This window comes from Sinocyclocheilus rhinocerous, unplaced genomic scaffold (genome assembly GCF_001515625.1).
Source record: "Sinocyclocheilus rhinocerous isolate Xijiao unplaced genomic scaffold, SAMN03320098_v1.1 scaffold2771, whole genome shotgun sequence".
NCBI lineage: Eukaryota > Metazoa > Chordata > Actinopteri > Cypriniformes > Cyprinidae > Sinocyclocheilus > Sinocyclocheilus rhinocerous.
In genome coordinates this window covers 96,942-114,442 of record NW_015659695.1, presented here as the reverse complement: position 1 = coordinate 114,442, position 17,501 = coordinate 96,942, and the positions used below count along the sequence as shown (strand labels likewise).

At 39.2% G+C, this 17,501-nt stretch overlaps 1 protein-coding gene across 1 annotated transcript in view; it reads left to right on the top strand.

The window, feature by feature from the left end:
* Positions 1-17,501, top strand: part of LOC107724002 (receptor-type tyrosine-protein phosphatase delta-like) — a gene marked incomplete at its 3' end in the record, with an annotated part of 266,996 nt that overhangs the window by 153,224 nt on the left and 96,271 nt on the right. Inside the window, exon 7 of the mRNA XM_016532768.1 lies at positions 5,065-5,102. The remainder of the gene's footprint in view (positions 1-5,064; positions 5,103-17,501) is intronic.

Sequence of the window (17,501 nt, the reverse complement as noted above, 5' to 3'; positions counted from 1 at the left end):
ACAGTGCGTCAGCAGACGTGCAGCGCTCATGAACCCGCCGAGAGCAGCCTCACCTCGGCCAGATCTTCTGCAATTTGCCGCTGGCTCTGATGCCTCTATAGAGGTTAAACATGAAATATAACGCGTTTTGGGTAAATCTGACGGGCAGTCTTTGCTCTCATTAATCTATTGTTATGCAGCGCTGTCATTGGACATCACCCTTAACAGATGAAAGGACAGTACGACAAAGATATCGCTTTCCTCAGCGGACATTCAAACTAATGTTTTATTGTGAATATGAGATTGAGCTGAAGAATAAATGCTGTATCAAATGCAGGTAATCACACTCTCGCTCAGTCCATCTCTCTCTCACAATACTCTACTCTACATACAGTGAGCTTTTAATTAAGTAATACAATACGTTTTTAATGAAGAAACTCAACGTTCCTTTGTTACTAGTTCTAAAGTGACGTTTTTGAATTAGTAACGGAGGCTTCAGCTCAGCTGTTATACTGTCAAACTGAGATTTGAATCTGATTGGAAGTAGTTCCGAACAAAAGGGTTTCTAAAGACCCTTCGTTGTTGTTTTTCTTATATATTTACACTCGTGCCGTCGAACTGTTGTATAAACGCAATATCACTCTCGTACTGCGGCCTCATGCCTCTGGCCTAATCACAGCCATGCTAATATAGAGCCGGTATCACTCTCGTACTCGAGTGATATTGCTCATATATATATATATATATAATAATTTAAAATATTAAAAAAGCTAAAACCTATATTTTTTTAATACATAATTAACACCATTTGACATTTAATCTCTTGATGTACTTTAATGTATAAATGATAAAAAAAAAATGGTATAAACTTTTTGTTTGTTTTCAAAAAATAAATACAGGGGTTATTACTTTTCTAAAATCTACTAAATTTTCTAAAATCTGATCACTTTGATCAAACTAGATTTCATAAGGATTTTTTTTCTTTCATTATATTCAACATTTGTTATTGTCTCATGATTCACTTCACATGTTTGTCTATCTTTCATTCTAATTTTCTTTCTTTACATTAGTGGCACCTTTATTGTCATGAGCTGCCTAAACACTGGTATCTGAGACTCTCATGTGCACAACTGGATAATGGCGTCTTGTCATATCTGGAGCGCAGAACAAAAGCTGATGTATTTGGGGAAAGAGTCTGTTTGCGAGCTCGAGAGCGAGGGGAGGTTTTCATGGCTCGACCCCCCACTGCACAGCCACTTATTCTGGGGAAGAGCGCTGTTTCTCCCGGCACACACACATACACACACATATGTTCACATCCAGCTCATCTGAATTTCTAAATTTCCGCTTTCACCATGTGTAATTTCCACACGACTGGAGCAGCATCTCAGAACGAGCCGAGAAGATGTTATTCCACCATGTTACAGCAGATCTGCTCCTGACACTGTGTGTAGTGTGTGTGTGTGTGTGTGTGTGTACGTATGTGGTTGTGCATGTGTGTTTGTGTGTGTTTCCGTATGTGTATGTGTGTAAAAACATTCATTCAGCAACATAAGATATAACGTGACCTAATGTAACTGTAACATGTAGTGTAAATAAAAATAGGGGATTTGGGGAATTTATTTATTTATTATTTGGGTTATAACTATAAGTTAAATGGGAAAAGTGAATATATTTTACTGTAACATTACATGAAAAGTCCAATTATATTTATTAGATTTATTATACAGTTTTTCACCATATAAACAGGGCTTGACACTTACTTCTTCACAAAGCAGCATGTGCTTAATTCGAAAAATTTAGGGCTGCAATGAAAATGTGCCAAGTAATTTGTTTTTCTTTACTGACGGGATTTATGTGAAAATACATTTACAAAATTATTTATTTCAATACAAAAAGGTTATATATATATATATATATATAGAATACAGTAGGTTTTTAAATATTTATTCTTTAAACTATATTTAGTTATTATGGAACTACAGTATATATATATATATATATAAAGCCCAAAATACACAGTGACTCTTATTTTGAAATGTGTTTACTATTTCCAGCTGCTGATTCAAACAGATGAGTGAGATCAAATATGCACTCTTGCAAAAGTCTACAACACATCACTGAACTGTGAACTGCACTGATACCATGAACCCGTGGCGTTTTCACTTTGCAACAATCACATTTATTTCAATAAATCATTACCTTTTGAAGTTTAAAAAATTCCTATTTTTTCCATCCCCAAATTTAAGATTTCAAAAAGTGATAAGTAAAATTTTGGTATATCACTTAAGGTATTTTCATGACCTGAATTTGGAAAAAAAAATAGTTTTTTTTATTTGCACACATACTCATCTAATGTAAATCACAAATGCGTGTGAAATGCTTGCACTGTTAACCAATTAACAAGCTTTAAACGCAGCGTTTTGCCATTGAAATGATCTTCTGCCCTCGACACTGAACACACTGCCGCCGGTTACGCTGAAGCTGCTTCTGGACGTTTGCCTGCTTGTGAGCATAATGGACTTTAACTGGATGCAGAGCCTCATGGGACTCCAGAACCAATTGAGAGAGTGTTGAGGAATCCTGCGAGCGAAGTGTCTTCAGAGTTTAATGAGGACCCAGGGGACGAGCGCTCGGCGGAAGCGACGACAGCAGTGCCGCAGCCAATCAGGAGCTGTAAAACTCAGCTGCCGCCGCTGGAGCACGAGCCCATCAGCGCTATCACACTCACCGCTGTTCGTACGACACACACACGGATGGGAAGAACACACACTGAGCAGAAGCTGTGCCATGAACCAGCAGGTGGAGCCGGTGCTCACATTCTGCGCTGTGATTGGCTGATGGCTTTGTCAGTCATCAGTGTGGGGCTGAACAGACAGAGAGCTGACGCTATATTCACATGTAGAAGAACAAACAGAACTGACAACACCGTTTTGAACTAAAAACAGAAAACTTTTTATGCCTTTTTGCCGGTCATTTACACGACAACAGCGTTTTGGGGGCCTGATAACACAAACTTTGAAAAAGGGTTTCAAAGTGCAAGTTTTTGAAAACGATACTGTTAATCTCCACGTAAATTATAAAATTGCGAATTAGTGAAAAGTGTGTTGTCATGCGCGTGTACACATGTTCAGTCTATAGGAATGTGTATGCGTGCGGGTGCGTAGTGTTTATTTACAAAGTGACATCGCCACCTACTGGCCTGGCATGAATAATACGTAATAGTTGGTTCGAAACTTACTGTGAAACAATTTTCGCTCAGAAACTGCTGGTAAATTTCAATGAATTACAAAGAAATGGCAAGTAACACATTGAAGTAGACATGAAATTTCGAAGTACGGAGACCGATTACTTCAAGAATATTTATGTCAACTTAATTGTAACTATTCAGTGAGTTAAATTGAATTATGTTGGGTTGGCATTAATTGGATTCTGTACAGCTGAATAATGAGTGGAATTTATTTGAACTTAGTTATGTTGGGTTGAGTTGAGATGAATTCAGTTAGGTGAAGTTCATTGGGTTGAGATGTTGATTTGAGTTCATTTCAATTGGATTTTTTGTTGGGTTGAGTTGAATTTATGCATTTGGTGGACACATTTATCCAAGATGATTTACTGAGAAAAAACAAGATTTGGTTTTTAAAAAGCCTTTTTCCAAAAGGTACATCTGGAAAAAGGGGGGTCGTCTTATAATCAGGGTCGTCTTATATTCGGGTCAATACGGTAGTTGGGTTGAACTGAATTTAGTTAAGCTGTGTTGGTTTGAGCTGAATTTTGAAAGCTGAACTTGAAAAGTTGAGTTGAGTTGATTTAAGCTGGGTTGATTTATGTTCTGCTGGGTTGAGTTGAGATGAGATGAGATGAGATGAATTGAATTAAGTTAGTTTGGGTTGTGTTCAGCAGAGATGGATTTATGCGTTTTTCAGATTTTTTATTTATGTATTTTTTTTCATAGTCGAATTAATTCAGTTATGTGTTGAGCTCGACTAAATTCAGTTGATCTGCATTTGCTATGTTGGGTTCAGTAGAGTTTATGCATTTGAAACACAAGCACACACACACACATTTGAGTATATTTAGTAAGATTTGATAAAAAATACAGTAAAAATTGTGAAATATTATTACAGTTTAAAATATATATTTTCTATGTGAATATGTGTTAAACTGTAATTTATTTCTGTGATGCGCAGCTGTATTTTCAGCATCATTACTCCAGTCTTCAGTGTCACATGATCTTCAGAAATCATTCTAATATGCTGATTTGCTGCTCAAGAAACATGTCTGATTATTATCAATGTTGAAAACAGTCGTGCTGCACAATATTTTTGTGGAAACTGTGATGCATTTTATTTTTCAGGATTCACAGATGAACAGAAAGTTCAAAAGAACAGCATTTATTTAAAATGGAAATCTTCTGTAACATTACAAACGTCTTAACTGTTACTGTACTTGTGATCAATTTAATGCATCTTTGATTAATGAGTAATTAATTCAAGTAAGGATTATGTATTAATTAAATCAATTCAATGTTTATGTTTACGTTATAGCTGTTCCTGTGGCTCAGTGGTAGAGCATTGTGTTAGCAACGCAAAAGGTCTTGGGTTCAATTCCCAGGGAACACACATACTGGTAAAAAAAAAAATGTATATCCTGAATGCACTGTAAGTCACTTTGGATAAAAATGTCTGCTAAATATGTAAATGTTACGTTTAAGATTCCAGAAGTATTTGCACAGTCTTTACTGTCACTCAAACTTGTGTCGCAGCCATTGATAGAAAAGACTTCCGCATCACTGATCTCTCTGAAAACTCATAGAAATCTCCTTCTTTCTCTCTCGAAATGAATCAACGGTTTTCCCGGATTGTCAGCTTTCCAATAATCTCTGACCTTTCAGACGCCTGCAGTTCAATTACTCGCCAAAAGAACGCTTCCCACGTTCAGCCGCCGCTGATGGTGATGAACTTTACGGCAGCGTGTTTCCTCATTCCCTCCGCTGGCTGATTCCTGAGATTAGACTGATGGGACGAGCGAGGCGCTTTCATCTGAGTTTGTGTGGTTTTAAATTGAACTGCTTTTGTTTTTCAGCTCCTGAGTCCTCAGGATCTTCGCCAGGGCTTTCAGAGGTAACGTGCCATGGCTTCTGTGCATGTGTGCATGTGTAAGCGTGTTCGGCGGCGGGCCGACCTGCTGACGGTGTGCAGGTGTAGTGCTTTAGCAGCAAAACCGTCTCTCACACACACACACACACACACGTTGTCTAGTTTGCCGATTGTGAAATCATTGTGCTGAGCTTTTGTTCTCTCTAAATCTTGACCATCCAATCAGAACCGCCGCTGAGCTGTGACTGACAGTGATGAATGCCCGCCCCGATCCCATCAGCTCTGTTAGCACGAACAAAGCATGCTGGGAGCATCTCGACAGAGACACTGGCACGTCATTAATACAAACTCTGAGGAAACAAACAAAGGCAAACTGAACTGTCTTATACACCTACAGCACGATCCATCAGCGCAGAGAAACTCGCTCAGACATCAGCTCATTCTTTACACAGCTTACAGACACAGTGTGTGTGTGTGTGAGTGTGTGTGTGCGTGTGTGTGTGTGTGTGTGAGTATGTTTGGATTGTATCGCAAGCTACTCTCACAATGATTTTGCCTGTGAAGAAAAATGAAAAGTGCAGAAAGACAAATCAGAGTTGCAGGAAACATCTGCCAGGTTTCTTTTTATGTGTGATTTTCCAAAGCTTTCTTTATTGGCCAGAGCAGCTAAACACTAACTGAACTACACAATAGAAATATTTAGACTTTCCCACCAGGATTTCATGGGATTTTTGTGGCCCAAAATGACTGCATTTGCTGCAGCATTTTTTCAAAAATTGTAGTGATATTTGTAGAACATTTTTTAATGTTGTTTTGCAGTGAAAACCCGTCAATGATCATGAAGTGCTTATGGAATTAGTGTCAGTCACAGTAAGAGTGAAATTACTTCTAAATATTTTGCATATGATTACTGAAATCAGCTGTGGTTTTTCATTCACTCAAAACATTAAAAAGTGCATATTCAGTAAAATAATGTACTTTGGTAAGTCCACTGGTAAATCAGGCATTATGAGGACTAGAAAATAGTCACCCCATTTTACAATATATTAAGTATATATAGTAGTTAAATGCTAATAAATAATAAAAATAACAAACTTTAATTTCATCTAATGTGCTTAACATCAAAGGGTCCCTCATATAAAATATCGGTAAAACCAATTATCGGTCAATTTCTACTAATATTGCTTCCCATTTTCCTCGGATTAACATTTTTTTATGAAAATGAAAAAAAAAAAAACTTGGTTGAATTTGCATTGATTTTATTAATTTACTTGTTTTAATAATGTTTGCAGCATCTCATAAAACAGTGAAAGAAATGAAGAGACGTGGGTGCAGGTTTCTGGGGACATTTTCAAAATGTGAAAATGTGTATCCTCACACATTTAAAGAAATGTTGAAAAGTAAACGTTAACGAGCTGCTCACTGTTTGAAATGCATGGATAACTCAATCAAATCATGTTTGGTTTTCCATATCATGAAGTTCCACATCATTCGGTCCTGTCAATCATCATTATAAGCCTATATAAGCAGCAGTCACTGCGCCGGCATCCCTCCACCTCCCCATCTCCTCCTCTATTTCAACTCGGAGCTCAAGCCGAGCCTTTAGGTTTGGTTGGATTTAGTTAGGGTTAAGGTTAGGTTAGTTTTGGTTAGAGTAAGTTATGGTCAGGTTTAGGTTTAGCTTTGGTTAGATTTACTTAGGGTTAGGTTTGGTTAGATTTACTTAGGGTTAGGTTTGGTTAGATTTAGTTAGAGTTTAGGTTAGGTTAGATTTGGTTAGAGTTAGTTATGATTAGGTTAAGTTCAGGTTTGGTTAGATTTAGTTAGAGTTAGGTTGGTTAGGTTTAGGTTAGGTTTGGTTAGATTTACTTAGGGTTAAATTTGGTTAGGATTAGATTAGGTTTGGTTGGATTTAGTTAGGGTTTAGGTTAGGTTAAATTTGTTTAGGATTGGTAATGGTTAGGTTTAAGTTAGGTTTGGTTATATTCATTTAGGTTTAGGTTTGGTTAGATTTAGTTATGGTTAGGTTTGGTTAGATTTAGGTTAGGTTTGGTTAGATTTAGCAATGCATATGTTTGTTTAGGTTTAGCTTAGGGTTGAAATAGAAAATATCATCACCTCTATATACTAACCATTGTGGGTATGAGGCATCCTCACTAACCTAGTCAAACATGTGTCAAATGTGTGTGTGTGTGTGTGTGTTTTTGGGACTCATAATAGTAAATTTATCTGCTACATCAGCTCATGTTAGACAACACACACACACTCACTCTATGTCATGTATTGTATGTTGTGTATTGTACATATGAGACTACATTACGCTTCATATTCCAGTCACACACATGAACACAGCATCACAAGCAGGTCAGGAATCTGGGCCACTAACACAGTCTGACTCATGACCTCTGAACCAGAGGACGTCTGTAATCACTTTATCAAGCACACGGCTACATCAGTGGACAGAGATGCTGGTGTAGTTACAGCATTGACCTCTTACTGTACCTCTGACCTTTGACCCCACAGACTGTTCACTGTCTCTGAGTGTCTGTGAAATGGGGTTTCAGATGTGTGTGTGTTTCTCTGATAAAGCTCTGCATTCATGTCATTATGATTCAGATCAGATTGTTTGGTTTTGAACGCTCATTGATTTTGAAAGTGTGTGTGTTTGCGGAGTAGAAATCGGGTGATTGTTTGGGGCATCATGTGTTCAATCTGTGAGTTCAGCTTCCCCTTCAGTAGGCCAAATTTATGCTTTAATTACTGGGATTCATCCAACTGGAGTTCACACACACACACACACACACAAGCTAGTGGTGGGGTTGTTGCCGTATTAATGAATTGTAATGTGGTGTAAGCTTTCTTCCTGCTGGAGTGAGATGAGCTGTTTAATACCTGCTGGACAGACTCTATTAATGAGGCTTTAATCTGACCAACACGTTTGTGACGCTGAGCTCATAAATATCATTGAAAGCCGTGATTAGACCTCATCAATACAGACTATAACTCTCAGTGCAATTAACAGAGCCAACGGTTACGTGTGTGTGTGTGTGTTTTCTGCTTTGTTGCATGCTGTATTCACTCATGAAGTCATCCGACTCTCACGTACCAAAACACACACCACAGATCAATTAGATAAAGAGAAATATAATTGAGAAATACAGATCATATCACAACTGAAATAATTGAATGGTAAAGTGTTTCATTCTTTCAGTAAGTAACTATATTCATAACTAGAAGTCAATGGTAGTTTGATGTCCTGAAAACTGTTGGGTTTGGTTTCAGTTTGAAGTGTTTATTTTCTCAGTGGATGTTCAGTTCTTCTGGATGTTTAAACATCCAAGTTGTTATTAAGTTAAGAAAAGCAATATAAAAACAATATAAAAGCCATTTTCACTTTAGAAATCATTCAAACAAACAAATTAATTAATTAATTAAATTGAATTATTATTATTGTTATCATCGTCATTGTTATTAAATACACAAAAATAAATGTATTATCATTATTATTATTATTATTATAAATACACAAAATAAATAAATATTCACCATTATTATTAGGATTGTTATTAATATAAACATATATAATTACATTGTTATATAAACAAATAATACTAATAATTATATTATTATTATTATTGTTGTTGTTGTTGTTGTTGTTGTTTTATTGCCCAAATTAAGCAGTGATGCCCAATCCCACAAAGCTTTGCAAAGTATTACTATACAGTCTAGTTTACTGTAATAAAGACATACTACACACACAAATACTGGCTTAATTAAGTCCATGTTGAACAAGACAGTGATTTGAATAACTTTTTCGGTAGTGAGTGATTTATATTTATAGTCAACATTTCTCCTGCGTATTCACCGTCTTGTATTTTTTCTACTGCATTTGTTGCAGTGCACTCTGGGCAGAAGAGTGTGTCTTTAACATCATATTTTGCATGATTAGCTCTTGAACCTGACTGCGGGTATGTCTGTGATGTCTTGCAGTGCTGTCTATGTAGGCGGCTCACTAGGGTTCGGCGAGAGTCTTTGTAAAGCAGAGAGGGTCGTCTGAGACGTCTAGTGCATCAAACACTGTGAAACTGATGAAAGTGTGGAGGCTGATTTATATATATATATATATATATATCTTTCTTTCGGTGCACGAGAAGCGAGAGATTGACGTAGCAGCTCTTTCAAGAACCCTCAACTGTAAAATAGAGACACAATACATGTGATCAATCTGAGAGAGAGAGAGAGGATGAAAGCATGGCTGGACAAACAGAACTGTGGGAGTCTGAGGCCTCGATTCATCGTCACGTCTAATAGCCGCCGATCAGTTTTGACGGAGCGATCCATAAACTTCCTTCATGGATCAGATCCCTGATTCACGTCAGACAAACACATAATTCTGTCATCAATTCCAAACCTTTTTTCTGCTGAACACAAAAGAAGATATTCTGAAGAATGTTGGTAACCAAACAGTTGACGGTAGCCATTGACTTCCATAGTAATTTTTTCCATACCGTGGAAGTCAATGGCTACCGTCCACTCTTTGGTAACCGACCAACATCCAGCGAGAGACTCTGCAGCACTTCTGTGGCATTAGAATGCATTTCTCCATCTTTCTGTCGTCTGGTGTCATTGCGGCTCTGAAAGCTGTCATTGCCGGGCTGAGCAGCTCTTTCTCCGCGGCGAAAAGTGACTGTCCCTCGTTACGCACGGTGAACCCGTCTCCTCGACGACTGCTGCTGTCACCGTGGCAACTGTCAATCAATCGCATCGACAGCTGGACAGCGAGGTACAATAATGATGAAATGACGAACCGTCGCTCTGAAGAGCAGCTCAGATACGCCAGAACTGAAAGGGTTGTGCTAGTTTACAGCGTTATTCTTTCACACGAAACTCATCTAAACAATCCTACAGCTTTCCAAGTTAGTTATTCTTCACTGTTTTCAAACCTGTTTAAGAGTAGTCGACAACATTCACATCAATGAATTTTACCTCTAAGATAATTTTGTTTGTGAATGTTTGTTACTTGTTAAAAACTACTACTCAAATTAGGCAGATGTCAACAAAATTACACAAGAATCTTAAAAATCGTATAAATGATTATGCTCCCTAGAATGAATGAATGAACAAACAAACAAATAAAAAAATATATATTTTATTTATCTATCACATTATTAATTTATGGGCATTTGTTACTTTTGTATGATGACATGTTCTGTTAAATTGTTGATTCACCGTTTGTGCCCAGAAGCAAAACTAGATGAGAACCAGTGAAGAGTAATTTTATTATGCTATTTCTTTTTTCAGTTAGTCACATTTAGCATCACTCTAATATTTTGTAATTGTTGCGGTATTAGCATAATTAGCATTAGTCTGGCAGAGACCATTAATTTCTTAGCTCTTCTGCCTGTTAATATTCTCTTTCCACTCATTAGATAAAATCTCCAGAAAGATTTGCATTCTGGTTCATTTGATTAATCTTCATGATTTAGGCCAAACTGATTCTCCGAAGCCTTGTCCATCATTTTAAACTGGTAATCGCACAGCCGCACGAATGCAAGTCACTGTCGAGATTTACCGTCAACATATTTGTGATCGTCAAATAATTCATTTTCAGAAAAAAACGAGCAATTATGTTCTGAATCCGTCAGTGACAGTGTGTATATGAGACGTTTGCTCAGGCTGATTTCTGTCAGATTTTGCAGTATTGTTGACTGTCTGTTAACATTTTTATCTGACATCTGGAGCAACAAAATGCTAAATAACTGGATGTTTCTTCAACTTTGGAAAGGAAAGGAAACTAAACTAAACTAAACTTTCAGTGCAGGATTAGAAAATGATTTAATGCGTACTTATTTTCACACAAATCATGATTGACCCACTGCTTGAATATGAATCATTAAAAAAAGAACGTCTTATCAGTGGTTTTTATTATTTATTTTCATTTTTTTTCATATTTTTTTTTATTTTTCATCTTCATCGTCTGTTATGATTAACCACAATTTCAATATGTTAATAAATAATTATCATCAGCTTTTATTGAACAAAACTGAACTGAAGTCTAAATGATTTTAGCAAATGGCTGCAATATAACAAAGAGTGAAAAATTTAAGGGGGTCTGAATACTTTCCGTACCCACTGTATATTAGCATCAGTTGTGAACAGAATATTTCATAGTGCTACAATGCTGTCACATTAAATAAAAAAGTGTAGAAACTATTAGTTAATTGTTTGTATTTAGGACACTGTGAAAATAAGTTTAGCAAGACAGACATTTTTTTTCCCCCAAAAATGTTATTTCAGCCTCTGTAATTTCCATCAGAAAATGAAGCAAACTAAATGAATCACTTGTGATATGCTGGGGATGTTCATAACAGTTAGACAATGCCCACAATGACAGAAGTGCTCATAGATGAAGAAACATATCAAACAGTTTATTAATTGTTGTCCTTGTTCCGCTGCAATAAACCTTCATGACTGTTGAATGCAGTGTATCGTGTAAAGCAGCACATTGCATCGTGGGAAAGGACATCTGATATGTGAGATTTCTGTCCGTTAAGGGTGTCAGTTTCTTGAATAATCTGATGGCGGTGCCTCGCACTTGTCGCCGAAGGCTTTCCTCTGACTGTGGCAACAAGCCAAGCCTCACCAGCACCAACACGCCCTCATCCCGAGACGGAGACGTGGATCCAGGCGGGGGTTAATGCCTGCCATCATATTCCATCTGATTCCATCTGAAGGCGCGTTTTGGAAATGCAGCTCTAAAACGTCAAGCGTTTAGTTCTCTTCCGAGGTCGCAGGCTGCGGAGGGAGGCGCTTATGAATCACGCACAAGCGGAGATCTTGAAGCGGTGCGGTCGAGGAGACGCGGAATCAGCGGCTAAGGTGCTGGAACATGGGTTATTCCTCCAGGGCAGCTTTAATAAAAAAACAGGCTTTCTTGAGAACATTGTTTTCTATTTTAGGAGTCTTCTGGGTGGTTGCTTGGGCTCTCATATGGTTCAAATCTCGCTGATCTTCTGGTCTCTAGATAACTCTGTGGGAGTTTTATCATCCAGCAGGTGAATCACTTAGTAAAGTAACAGTAATCCTCAACTCAATGCAGTGATGATAGTGATTCTAGCCTTAGAAAACACCACTAGTTAGTTTCCTTTTTCAGAGCAACACAGTAATGCGATGCGTTCCTCAGCGCTGATGGTGAGTAATCAACCCTGGGTATAATCAGAGACTCGTCTTGGTGCCAGAGTGTCTGGATCATAATACCTGTTTGAACTGATCTGCTTGGGTTGAGATTTGGTGGAAGAGTTTGTTTGTATGTTTGCATCAGGCTTTGGCTCCAGAACAAGGCCATGCTGACCGGCTCTGCTGCGCTGATAAACAGCCTGCCTTTACAAACACGGCAATAAAGATTTGGGGGAATCACGCAGTCAAACGCTGCTTCATTACTGGAGCTGTTAGTCTCCCGGAGGGCCACACATCAACCTTGAGCATCTTGGGATGCAGAAATACAGCCGTTGGTCCAAACTGACCCAAGCAGACCGTTTCGTCCACACCGTCGCACCGGCGAACGGTTTTTGTGTTGGTGCACCAATACACGGCTATCCATCTTCTTCCCTTCAGGATTAAATGCATTCCCACAGATTCAAATCCACTGAAATCCAGCCGTTGATTGAACAGCACACGCCTCAACCTTCGGTAAACATCGCAGTAAATAAAAACAAACCGTGCCACACCGGAGCTTCTCTCCTTGGACTCGAAGCCAAGTTTTCATACTGATGCCTCACCTCCATCCATCAGCGCAACAGACGGCTCCTTTATTGACCTCCGAGAGCCACTGAATGATAGAGTCCATTCCTGATAGATAATATCAGCGGCTGATAGATTCCAGCCCGCTCTCATTCATCAGACGGGCCCTGCTGTATTAGCCGAGCGAGACGCGCTCAGAAGAGAGGACGGCAGAGACATCCCTCTCCTGTGCCGTCGCTCTCAAACCGAGGCTCTTTACCGCAGACACCTAAAGACACGACACGCCGAATCCAACTCGATCTCCTTCAGTGCTGATACCTGAGGTTTATGTGTTGCTCTGTGTTTGTCCGAGAGTCGCTGTATGCGAAACGAATGATTGAGCTGGGTTCAGGATCAGTGGATGAGGGCGCTACAGAAGTCGTGTTGAAATCAGAGGGGTGCGTGTGATATAATGACACCAATTTATGAAGGAATTGAGGTGAGGATACCAAAGTGCTCAATAAAACATAGTGCTCAAGGGCAAAAGTATTTGCATTCGCGGCTGCCAAGGTAAACGCTGGGTTAGGGTTGCTCTGGGACTCTGAACAAACGCGGTGTGTATGTCACAAGTGCGTCTCTCGAGACTTTTCACAGAACAAGGTTCTGGATCTGGAGATACTGTGAAACTATTTCCCACGATATTGCATCAGTAATTCAGATACTTACACTGCTAATCCAGGACACACTCTTGTAGTCTTATTATCTTACACTCTCTGGGGCGGTACCTTTTCAAAAGGCACACCTTTGTACCTAAAGAGTCCATCTGTGACCCTGGAGGGTCTTAAAGGGGTCATATGATGCTGCTAAAAAGAACATTATTTTGTGTATTTGGTGTAATGAAATGTGTTTATGCGGTTTAAGGTTCAAAAAACACATTATTTTCCACATACTGTACATTATTGTTTCTCCTTTACAGATTTTCTTTATGCACTAAGAGCTTGTAACACTCCAAAGAGAAATGAAAAATTGAAATTGCATCATATGACTCCTTTAAGTCGCTGGGGTATATTTGTAGCAATAGCCAAAAATACATTGTATGGGTCAAAATTATCCATTTTTTTTAATGCCAAAAATCATTAGGATATTAAGTAAAGATCATGTTCCATGAAGATATTTTGTAAATTTCCTACCGTAAATATATCAAAACTTAATGTTTGATTAGTAATATGCATTGCTAAGAACTTCATTTGAACAACTTTAAAGATGATTTTCTCAATATTTAGATTTTTTTGCACCCTCAGATTCCAGATTTTCAAATAGTTGTATCTCAGCCAAATATTGTCCTATCCTAACAAACCATACATAAATGGAAAGCTTCTTTATTCTTATTTTTCATAAGGGAAAATTGACCCTTATGATTGGTTTTGTGGTCCAGGGTCACATATTAGTACCTAAAAGGGTGACAGCTTTTGTACCTTTTTTTTCTGGGAGTGTACAGAAGTTTGTTCTTGAGTAGGATTGTCTTGTTTTAATTATGTTAAGATGTTGTTTCCTGGCAGAAGACAACATTATTTCAGACTTTTAGACATAATCTAATTATGATATCAGGACACTGTGTTGCGATGGGCTGAATCGTGACAGTCTGCATTCTCCCTTGTCACAATATTTTCTGCCATTACTACTCGTCTTTATGGGTTTTCAGCTAATTTATTGGTTGCATGTCAAATTCCAACGAACGTCTTGCTGCAGGTTGTGCCTTCAGCAGCAGTTAAACCTGCGTCACGTGACGCGTATGGAGTCGTCCGCGGTTGTCGATAGCAGCTGAGACCAATGCGACGGCGTCCGTGATCTGGCAGTAGCACAGGTGAGGGCTGGAAGCACATCTTCCCACCGAGCTGCACCCACAGACAGTCTGTTGTTTTCTCGTGTCCCGAAGCGGTGGGCTGCACAGATTGTTTTTGGACGAGTTTTAGCAGAACACCTTCGCTGTGTGCCGGTGCCTGCGGGGCAGAGCTTCAGCTGTTGGAATGAGAAGTCCTTCAATCTGTTTAATGATGCATTGGAAACGCTCGCTCCAGCACACACACACACACACGGCTCTCCTGTCCAACTCTCCAGCGTGCCATTCGATAGCAGTATTTCTCTTAGATAAGAATCTTTGTTGAAGGTATTTAAACTGGGTCAGGACTAGCACTTGTCAGCTATCAGAACATATAACAGCCTTGCTCTGTAAAGCCACACATTAACTCTGCTGCGCCCAACAGGCCACCGGCGGTACTGACTCTATAATGCACTCTATCTGCCACACATTCATATCCGAGGCTCTTAAAGTTATAGTTTTAACTCTTTGCTGATAGTGTGTTTGCGTTTGCCTCTGTCCTGCTATAGACGTCTGATTGCTACCAGTTCAGACTCATTACTGAATTTTGATGATGATGATGATGATTGTGTGGAGCTGTTTGAGTCAGTTCATTAAGAGCTTCATTAGTTAATGACTGTCTGTGTATGCTGTGCTGTTGAAGTAAGTAGACAATTACAGTAAATATGATCTGTGACATGATGAATGATTTATAGTGGGTTGCTGATTTTCACAGTTTTATGAACAGCAGCATGTCCCTGTACCGCGTTTGAGTTTATGGGGGGTTCGAGAGGGTCTGACCCCCATTTATGGCCCACAAAAGACATGGTGTTCACCTGAGGAGGTAACCATAGCAACAACAGACGGCTCCAACGCTTTCAATTATAATCAGTATTAGACGGTATTGACTAAACATAAGAACTGCCGTTATCTGTCTCTCCTTTTTTAATGGATTTACATATCATAAAATAAGACTTTAGAAGTATTGTGGCTGTAATAATTACATTTTTTTTTTCTCGGGGTGAGGAGAGACAATTTGCGTGAAGACATTCTGAACAGATTGTACCACTAAAAAAAAAAGTGTTTATTTAACTTCCTCCAGTCAATCAATCAATTAATCAATAAGCAGTTTTCATTTTAGAATTTAAATAAATAAACAAATAAGCACAATTTATTTTGGAAATTAATTTAAATTCATTTTAAACGGAAAAACAAAGAAACAATAAATAAATATGATTTGTTTATTTATGTTTTTTTTAATCATTTATATATAACTTAATATAACTATATAAATATGCAGTATTCCACAAAGGTTAAATTACAAGTTAGTAACACCGCTTGCGCGCCAAATAGACTCTTGAACAGAAGTAGCATTCGCCGGATGAGGTAACCATGGCAACACTAGACCGTTTCCGATACGATCAAAAATCGACAAAATATATAATTTATACAGTCTACTCGTAGGGTACTTGAAATAAATATCTAAACACTTCAAACATATTACACAAAAACTTTGTCTACTTGTTTAAAAAAAAGTCTCTAAAATAGCTGCCGTTTGTGGAAAAGACCGACGTTCGCGCCCTAAAATTAGGACATAAGCGCTGTTATTTAACTTCCCTGGAGATGAGAGTCCTCCTATGATTGGCGCCGCGGTGATTATCGCTGAAACGCGACGAATGTTCGACAGCGTCTCTGAAGCCCCGCTCGCGTGACGTCACTCCCCGCTCCGTCCCTCTCCGGTGCCGCTCGAGCTCGACCGCGCAGTCTCGCCGCACGCGCCTCCCGGACGGCACGCGCTCTCCGCTTCTCCCCGCGCCGCCGCGCGATGAACACAGCCGCCGCGCGTCACACGCGCTCTGAGCTCGAGCAGGAGGTCATATCCGCGCGTTAAACTCCGCGCCGCGCTGAAGAACTGACACAGGAGCCCGGAGTGAGCGACGCGCAGCGGCGTTTGGATTATCTCTGGATGTGAATAAACTCTCTTCAACTGAACTCACAGCACCACGATGAGGATGATGATGAGGATGAGGATGATGATGGTGAGCAGGTAAGACGCTTCCTTCACGCGCTCTCAACTCATTTTGGGCTTTTTGCAACATGACGAATCACGCCAGAAGAGTGTGTGTGTGTGTGTGTGTGTGTGTGTGACAGTATATAACAGTGCATAAGTGTGTGTGTGTGAGGCATTAAAGATCTTTATTTCACATGTAAGTGCTGAATGTGATGATTTTTCTGTGCACTTAAACATTATATGACTGTGCATATGAGGCTTTCTGTGATTGCATGTTTTTTTTGGCATATATATGAGCTTTTAAAGCCTGCTGTGGCTGCTGGATTAAACGCTCATCATGTTCCTCATGTCAGAGTACAGATGTGAGGCTTTGAGCACTTTGACCAGGATGATCAGACTCTGTCAGATTGAGGTTTTTCTTCTTCATCATGTCTTCGCTGAGGATCGCGAGGCACAGTCGTTTTGGGATGTTATTGTACCGCGCTCATGTAAAACAAAGCACCAATCCAGCAAAAACAATCCCGTCTGTTTTCCATCTTGGTTTTGCCTCTTAAACATGTACCAGATTAACTTTAGATGTGCGTTCTGACCAAAAAACCACACCGCAGCAGAAACCTCAGAACTCTGAGATAACGTTTGACACAATCGCCTGTCTGTCTGTCTCTCCGTCTCTCTCTGCGTCTGTTTGCTCGCCTGTGGCCGCTAGGGGCCCCTGAAGTCCCCACACGAGCCGGAGGAAATGAATTGAGAGTTCATGTCATCAGGAGCGAATGTAAAAGGGTTAAAGCGGCCGATAAAGGGGCGAGTCAGTGAGGTGTTGAAAATGAGCTCAAAG